The sequence below is a fragment of the Pteropus medius genome, unplaced genomic scaffold, assembly GCF_902729225.1.
Source record: "Pteropus medius unplaced genomic scaffold, Ma_sr-lr_union100, whole genome shotgun sequence".
In the NCBI taxonomy this organism is placed as follows: Eukaryota; Metazoa; Chordata; class Mammalia; order Chiroptera; family Pteropodidae; genus Pteropus; species Pteropus medius.
Window position 1 is genome coordinate 62,665,819 of NW_024349800.1, and position 9,284 is coordinate 62,675,102.

Below are 9,284 nucleotides of genomic sequence, written 5' to 3' on the forward strand. Positions count from 1 at the left end.
ATAAGAATTTCTCTGTCCTTAAAAGGAATTCATAGCCTGATTGGGACAACAGATAAATGATTGCAGTACAGTGTGGTAAGTGCAATAATAGTTAAGCACAGTTGAGCAGTGCTTAATAGTTGAGCAGTAATGTAACAGGGTACACTAAGAATTTGCTTGCAAGCTTCTTGGAAGAAAGGAGTCTTGACCAGAGTTCCGAAAGATATGGAGCTGTTAGGTGGCCAAGGAAGCTGGGGTGAGGTTTGACAGTGATTGGAGGATGGTAGATCGAGCAGGAGATTGCACAATTAGTTCTGACTATAGCATTGAGAATAACTGATTGTAGAGGACCTTATATTCCATGATAAGTGAAACCTTTGTGGCAGTGAGGAGTCACTGAAGGTCGTTCATTTTGCAAGCGACATGGTCAGTTATTTCAAATAGGTTTTTCTGGGAGCTCTGTGAACTATGGATTTGAGGGTGGTAAGCATGGAAACAGGGAGATTATTTCAGTGACACAGAAAAGAAATGGTAGATTCCAAAGGAAGTAGTGGCCAGAATGAAGAGAACAAATTCAAGAGATATTTAGAACTTAGAACCAATAAGAGTTATACTGGAATAAGAGTTATACTGGAATAAGAGTTATACTGGAATGTTAAAGATGAAGAGATGGGGCGGTATGCTCAAATATATATATATATATTTTTTTGTCATAAGTAGGTGGATAGGAAGTGGTATCATTAATTTTTGAAGGAAAACTAGATATGGTAGTGGAAGGGTAGGTCACTGCCAAAGTTTTGTATTTGTGAGATATCCAGGAAGAGATAGAATTTGTAGACATATTTTTGGCAATATACTAAATTTTAGAAAATATTTTGCTATGACACACCTAAGCATGTTAAACAAGAAAACCTTTTAAAACATGACTGAACTTACAAAAGGAAATCCTGTGAGGCCAGCATGCATTCAGGGAGGTAAACAAATGCTGAGGGCCTTGGTGGCCCTGGGAGCATTTACTAATTCCAGATGGCCTACAGTCCTAGTTTTAAGGAGACACAGGGGCCAAGAACAAAGCTTTGGCCTCAAATGGGAGTTAGGTTGGAGACCCTCTAAAACCAAAAACCACAGAGAGTTTAACCCTCATAGAAAGGGTGAATTAGAAAAAATTTTTACCTAAAAAGGCAGATGGAGGCGCCAGGCCCCTGGGTGCGTGCCACAAGCATGTGGGAGGAGACGCCGCACCTTCAGAGATCCAGTTCTTAAGGGGAAATGGCAACATCCATGGTCAGGGGTGGAAGTTGTGGCGGGGAGAGAATTAAAGGGGGATAGGGGAAGGCAGAGAGTGGAGAAACTTGTCTGCCTTGCATTAGTTCTGGTCGGAGGAAAGAAAGTCTCCTGTGAGAATATGTGGTTAACGGCCAGCCCTCATGCCAGTTTGTGACCTGAGTTCATACTTCTGTATGTCTAAAAAGACTACACGCTATGAATTTAACATTTGTCTTTGTTGGTAGTACCCTAGGTGCTTGGGAGAAGTAAACAAATCCTCCTTGGAGGAAGGTTTCCCCAACACCCAACACAAGCCTCAAAAATCCCTACAGAGTTTCAATAAACATGAAGTTCCAGCAAAAAGATTACATACAGGAACACCTCGAACAAGAGTCAGCACAAACAACAAGCAGAACCATACCCACAAAGAATTCAGACTTTGGCAGAATTTTCAGACACAATATAAAAATGAGATGGAAGTTTCATTTGTTGTCACATCAGGGTTCAGACGGTCTTTGGAGAAAGTGGTCTACACCTAATGTTATCTTCTCAATCCAAAGACTCTTGGGAGGTAGATGTCTTATTAGGAAAGTTGTCCTTTTTTCTCTGGAGTCCTTATGATGAGTGTCCGAGTCAATTTTCAGTTGGTCTGGATATCCAGGTTATAGGATCCTAAGCACCTTTATACTACGATCAGAAACATAGATCCCTGGCTGTGGGCCTGCAGCTGGAGTTGTATTTGGAGTTAAAGGTGCCCAAGATGGTCACTTCCAGTGTGGTTTTAAGGCTGACTTTTATTGGTGTCTCTCCTAATAAATCTAGTCTCCCAAATGTATACCATCCTGGTGATGGTGGGGGATAAAATATGTCTAATGATGTGCCTTTCAGAAATTTAGCTTGTGTGTTAAGCATAAGACTATATGTGAGATTCATTTTTTGAAGAAATGTAACAATTGCAACGTACTAAGGATGGAATCTGTTAGAGGATGAGTCAAGCACAGCCTCATGGGGTTTTTCTACAACAGTTTCATATGAGGGCTTATAAAGATTTTAAAATGCAAATTGCAATACAATTAGGCCAGGCATAAAATTTAAAACTAAGGGAATGTTTCAGTCTAACCAGAAAAGTTACAAATTTAAAAGTACTTAAAGGGTTATCATTTGGTCAATTGAACTAAATCCTTTTGTAAGTTCTTACATGTTCTTAGATGTGGGAATTTCTTGATATGTTTCCTGGGTTATAATTAAAATGAGTAAAATTTTTATGACTTGTTGAGCCTCCTAGATAAAGTTTTTTTGACTCATAGTTTTGTAAAGTTTGAGCTAATTTGTCACTGTGATTTGGGTTACTGTTATTATTTTCTTTAGCATAAATATCAGTCTAGAGATAGTTTGAGAGACACCAAGCAGCATGAATCAGTCTTGACAAAGCCAATGTCTTTCCCCTTATCCATCCTCCCACCCCAATGAGTGTTGTCCTTTAATTAGTCCTTCTTATACAGAAATCAGATAGAAAAACTGTCTATAATATAATATACTGTTAACACCAGAGAGGGCTCTTTGTATGGTAGTAGACTTTAAAGTATTAACTTTATTATGGGCTTCAGTCTTAATAATGGAAACTTTCTTTGGGTGTTGGTCAACAAGACAATAATTTCTTTTCATTTTTTGTTTGAGGAGATTAGAAAACCCTTTCGATTGCACAATATGCTGACATCTCAAGCAATTCTGAATGTTCATCCATAGACAGTATAGATGCTAATTCTTAATTCTTTAGCAAGATGGCGTGCTCTTAATAGAACTATCAGTTCAGCTGTTTGAGATATTAGTTATAAAATATTCCAAAACAATATTTCCAAAGTTACAGTATATGTTAGAACAAAGTATACCTTGATTCTTTCTAAGTTCTGAGTCATCATCAGATAGTAATATATTAGGATTGTACAGAATATAACGTCAGTTAATTCAAGACTGGGCGTACTTAGTGTTTAACAGCTGTTGAATAGTTCTGAAATTACTCATCGGGAAGGGAAAGTAGAGCAGCTAGATATAGATTGCAGTAGCATTTAATAGTTAAAAAGGAAACAAACAATAAATATAAAAGGTAATGAACTTAACATGGTTTCTACTTTTGAATAAGTATCACTAAAACACAATCCTGTCTTTCATGTACAATGAGAAATTTTTATCATAATTAGGAATGCCCAGAGTTAGAGGTTATTATAAGAAAGATTATTATTTGAGAAAGAAAAGGCCTGTGGAACATCTGTATCTCATGGGCAGAGCTCTGAAACATTTTAAGTTCAGCTCGTATAGTATTTTAGCTAATCAAAATATGAAGAATACAAACATACCTAATTTTTAGTATCTCTCCTTTCATGAGATAAAAAATAAAAACATCATAGCCAATTCCAAAGAAAGGTTAGATGTAAAAGGCCTTTTGACAGTTCTATTCTGAATTTAAGCCTTGTATTTTGGAAATGAAAAAAAATTATTACAGAAAATTGGCTATTAAATATACGCATAAGTCATAGATTTCAAAATACAAGAAAACATCTTGCTTTAGAGTGACAATACATACAACATGAAGCTTTTTTTTGAAAGTGAGGAACTTTCACTGACAGACTGATTGAAGAGAATGACAAAGGCACAAAAACTGTAAAGATCGATCTTATTCTGTACTACTGTTTTTCTTTAACAAAATGATTTATAAGCTTTTTTTGTGTCTACTAATCTTAATATATCTTCATATGTGTATGGTTATACATACACAAATAGATGATTGATTTAAAGTTTTTTCCTTTAGCTTTAAAATGTAGTTAATCCTAGCATATTAAGCAAACATGTATCTTGTTGAATTTTCTACCTTAATAAACTATAAAAATTCTTGATGAATAGACAAAACATATCCATTTTTTCAAATTTATGTATTCTTTTATTGTAACTACTCTATTTAATATAGTCTTAATCATTCATATTAGTTACAAACTTTAACCCCACCAATAAATTTCTATTCCCTTACAGACAGAGAAAACCAGAAGACAGGTGACTAACAGTTGACGTACAAAGTACTTTAGTAAATCTAATCACCCAAGGGCATAGGAGCATTCCATTAAGCATGTTAATTGATAGTTAATCCATAATGCATAAGAAGAGTTATAGGTATATTAAAACCATGATTGGTGACCAATGTTTTGTATTCTCTGTCTTACTTGGAAATTGTCCAGGTGTCCAAGAATAATTTAATTAACTTAATGGGGGTGGGGGGAGGGAGAAGAAATGCATGGTAAACTGCCCAAAATAAGATGATAGAAATTAAATCCAGATGCAGCACTGATACTGGGAGGGTAAATGGGTTAAAATTGCTGGTTAAAATCTAGAGATTCTCAGATGAGATAAAATAAAATTTATCTATATGCTGTGTAAGAGATATACCTAAAATATAAGAACACAGAAAAGATAAAAGGGGTAGAAGACACAGTATAATACAGACTAAAAGAAAGCTGATATATTTGTATTTACATCACTCAAAGTAGACTTTAAGGCAAAAAGCATTGTTAAAGATAGAAAGTACTTACATGATAAAATAAAAAATTCACCAATATGTTGTAACAATCCTGAACTTAAAAGCACCTGATAATCATAGTCTCAAAACTTCTAAAACACAATTTGATAGAAATTCTATTGACAGAGTTAACAGAAAGTATATACAATTTCAAGTGACTTTCGGAGTTGGATAAACTAGACAAAAATTAATAATGACAGATTTAAACAATAAAATTAACAAGATTGATTTAGTAGACGTATATAGAATTTTGAACCTAGCAATTAGAGAATACATTATTTTCAAGACCACACCTGACCATGCATGTAGACTACAAAAAAGCCTCAATAAATAACAAAGAATCCTACATCATATAGATCACATTTTCTGACCATAATGCATTAGAATTAGAATTTAATAATGGTAAAGATAGCCAAAACAATCCCCAGCGTGACCTATTTGTAAGGTAAGAGAGATACTTCAAAATAATTCCTAGGTCTAAGAATGACTTATAGTGGGTCTAAGAATGACTTATAGTGGAAATTAGGTAATAGAAAATGTACAATTAAAAATGGTATATAGCAAAACTTGTTTTCTGTAGTCAAAGACATCCTTAGATGCTATGTTTATAGCCTTATAAACAGAATAGAAAGGAAAAAAGATTGAAAATTAGTGAGCTAGATGTCCAACTTAAGAAACAAAACTAAGAGGAATGCAACTCTAGGCAATGGCTTACATCTCACGTCATTGCAGATTCTAGTTTCAACTATTCATTCTAGCAAATATGATCCATTAAATGACAACACACTTACATCTTCTACCATGCTTTAATGATTTAGATTGTTTTGTGGGCTACCACAGATTATTGAAGAAGTATCCATAACTCAGTGAAGCTGATGTAATCAGGATCCGTCTAGATATAATTTAACACTTCAAGTGATGTGATTTAAAGGAATAATTTTAATAAAATGTTCTTCATAATTTGTCTTCCTCCCAAAGCTCACGCATCATAAACTTATTATTAACAATGGTTACATTATATATTTTTGTAATGTTTATTTTTTGGCAATCAACATATATTTCAATCAGAAAAGTAGATTTTAAAAAGGAAAACAAGAATGCATAGGTAGTGTGTGTTTTATCATCCTGCTGGGGTTGACCTCTTCCTCCTCTGCACTCTTTGATGAGATTAGCTGAGTGGGTTTCAGTAGTGAAAAGTCATAGGCTTGTGATCTTTATTTTCTGACTGAAGAGTGTTGGTATCTGGAGGCTTCTTCATCCTTGCTCTCCAGAAAGTGTGTTCACGTATTCAATTAAGATTTGAACACAGGGGATGGACAAATTTGTTGGTGCTATATGAAATTTTAAATGATGATGTAGAGGAGGGGAAAGAAAACGTGCTGTATAACCACAACTGAGAGAAAGGAGCCAACACACAAAGATAAGTCTTCTAAAAAACGTTAGTTATATGAAAATACTCTTTGTTCTGCTGGGCTGGTAATGGATTAGGAAATGCAGATATAAGCCCAAATTTGGAGACAAAGGTTGAGGGGAGCTAAATTGTTCTGCACGATAGAATAAGGAGAATTTAAATTTCCTAGAACTAATCCAGGAAGAGACTTGGGAAAGAGATCAGAAGGGCCAATGAGAAAAGAAGTGGTAAAATGTAGTGAGGCTAGGATCTGGGGGACTGTGGGGGAATAGTAGCCGGTGAAAAAAAGTTTTAATTGTGGCATGACCAAAAGATGGGCAATGGTGTCTGTGTGCAATTTGAGGATTTTTTTTTTTTATTTTGACAACTCATTTTTTTGACCCTCACAAATTTTCAGTACTATTTACAATGTCTTGCAAAAGTGCGAGTGTTTTATTTTGGAAACTGCTTCAGGAGGGAATTTCTGTCAGGGTCAAAGCTATGTCCTTATTGTAGTGCACATGTTAGATACCAAGATTATCTACAGACTACCAGTTCCCTGGAAGAAGGAGTTTAGAGCCAGATGGGACCATGACAATGTAAATCTCCTAGGAATTTGCAGAAATCTTTGGGGTAGGGGGTGGGGACTTGGAGCTTTCACATTGCATGGAATATTAAATCTCAAGAGAGCTTCAGATGACATCTGAGTTACACTATACAAAATCTCTGTCCAGTTTTCCCTTATATTTATAGCATTCAGGCTTAGCCTTGTACACTGAGGTTTTCCATCACTTACAAGATATGATTTGAATTAGCTCCTAAACCTAGCCTACCTGGGCTTTGTCTTTTCTGACATAAAAACCTTACCTGCAACTCTGTTCATGCTTCTAGTCTAGAGAGCATGAGTGAGGCATTATTTCAGCAAAGTCCTACCTACTTTACAGCATTGCTATAAAGATTTTTAAAAGATGTTAGAACATTTAAAAATGCTATATCAATATAAACTTACTACTGTGTTATTATTGTTTTTATTTTTAATAATACTGATGATAGTAAACCTTAAATGGTTACCTATAATTATATACCAGGTATGCTACTGCTTTTCTCATTTAATACCCATGACATTTCTGTGAGCATATCTATGAGACAGGAGGTATTATTTTCATTCCCATTTTAAACATGACAACAAATACCCAGAGCCAGCAGTTACACACAGATCCATCTGACTCCAAAACTATCTTTTAATGGGTTAAAGATTATTTTTATAGACTTACAGATTCACTAATTGTTATCTTAGAAAATAAATTAATGAGATATACAAACAAGTCTATAGAAAAATGAGCAGGATTATGGCTTTTAAATATGTAACAATTACATCACCTTTACTTATAATAATGAAAACCATGATTAAGTACCATGGCACTTATGCAATTACCAAAGATGAGAAGTCTTAATAAAACAATTGATGAAATTATAGTGAAGCAGGCAGAAAAGCAGAAAAAGTGAAGAAAACAAACCAGCTTGATAAGGATCTTGTGAGAAAGAGGGGTTAGAATCATTTAACATCCTGTCATGTTCTGTTCAATATATTTGTAAATATTTACAGAAAAAAGAGAGTTCCTGCACCCCAGGAGCTCCTAGTCTCGTGGTAGAGAATGATAGGTAAGTGGGAGTTTCTGATGCAGATTGTAAGGGTCTATAATATGAGTAAATTCACAAGGTAAGTCTAAGGAGAAAGAATGGGGAATGAGATTCACACAGCACTTAATTTTCCCACTTGGCATTTTAAAGTTATAGTGTGGGAAAGGATTATTAGAAGCAAAACTCCCAGGCTAGCCCATTGAAAGATGCACTAATAGTTGTAGTGAACATGAAGAAAGCTTCTAGGCTATACATAAAAAATATGCTATAATGAACCAAAGTTAAGAGGAAAACTGAGCAATGGCACATAGTCACAAGTGTATAAGCAATCAGAAACTGAAGTAAAAACTTTATTATGCTTTTGCGTCCTGTTTCCTCTGCCTGGAATGATATTCTCCATCTTCTGTCAGCTCTTCCTCATCTTTTTATTCATGTCTGTCATCCTCTAGGACTCTGTGTTTGTGTGTGTACATAGTTTTCATCAATGTCTTTTCATCTTTTATTTTTTTTTGACTTTCCCTTTTTTTCTTAACTTATTTATTTAATTAACTAGAGAGTTTTATATTCCATTTTAATTTAATTTGGTTACATATTATTCTCAGGAAGATAATCCAGCTCTAAAACTAAAATTGTATGAATCTCATTTTATTTATATATTTTCTTCCAAAAATGTGTATTTGTGTTTTGTATTTTTCCTTTGGTTTTTTCACCATGCTTCCCAGTTAAAAAAACAAATTGCTCTTAGAAGCCAAGTGAAACACAGTAGAATCATAATACCATTCAACAATAACAAAATAGAACAATCTCCATAATTGTTGATATTTGACTCTGAATCTTATATAGTGTTGTTTTATTAATTCTCAGAAAATACCTGCTTTTAATATTACAATACCTACTAAGCATTTCAATAGCTCTTTTTTTTTTCTTCTGAAAAAATAGAAGTTTTACAAATTGAACTTCAATATCAGCATTAAGGCTTTGAAACATCTCTAGGAAAATCTTTACAAGAATGTGAAAGCAAAAGAACTGTATCTAAATTAAATTCACATCTTATTATAATTTAGAAATTTTCTTGTCATGTTTTACCCAACTGGATTATGACACTTTTGAGGGCCAGGGTCATGTTTCAGATACCTTGTGTTACCACTCCTGAACTCGACACACTGTCTAGCACATACTAAATAGTCAGGAAAAAGTTGTTGAATGAATGAATGACTGAGTTGTGGCTTCTGCAGCCTCTCTCTCTTTTTTTTTTTTTAAATCAGCAAGTGAGCAACACATGCCTGTGTGGAAGGAGATGTTATAAACATAACTGATGCTTTGTGCAGCTAGTGAATGATCAATGGATGCTCAACATTGTTGTAGCATTGTAAATAAATATTTTTGGCAGAAGCAGCTATGTCTGACAAAAAAACTGGGCATTAAAAAAAGCTACAAGAGGGA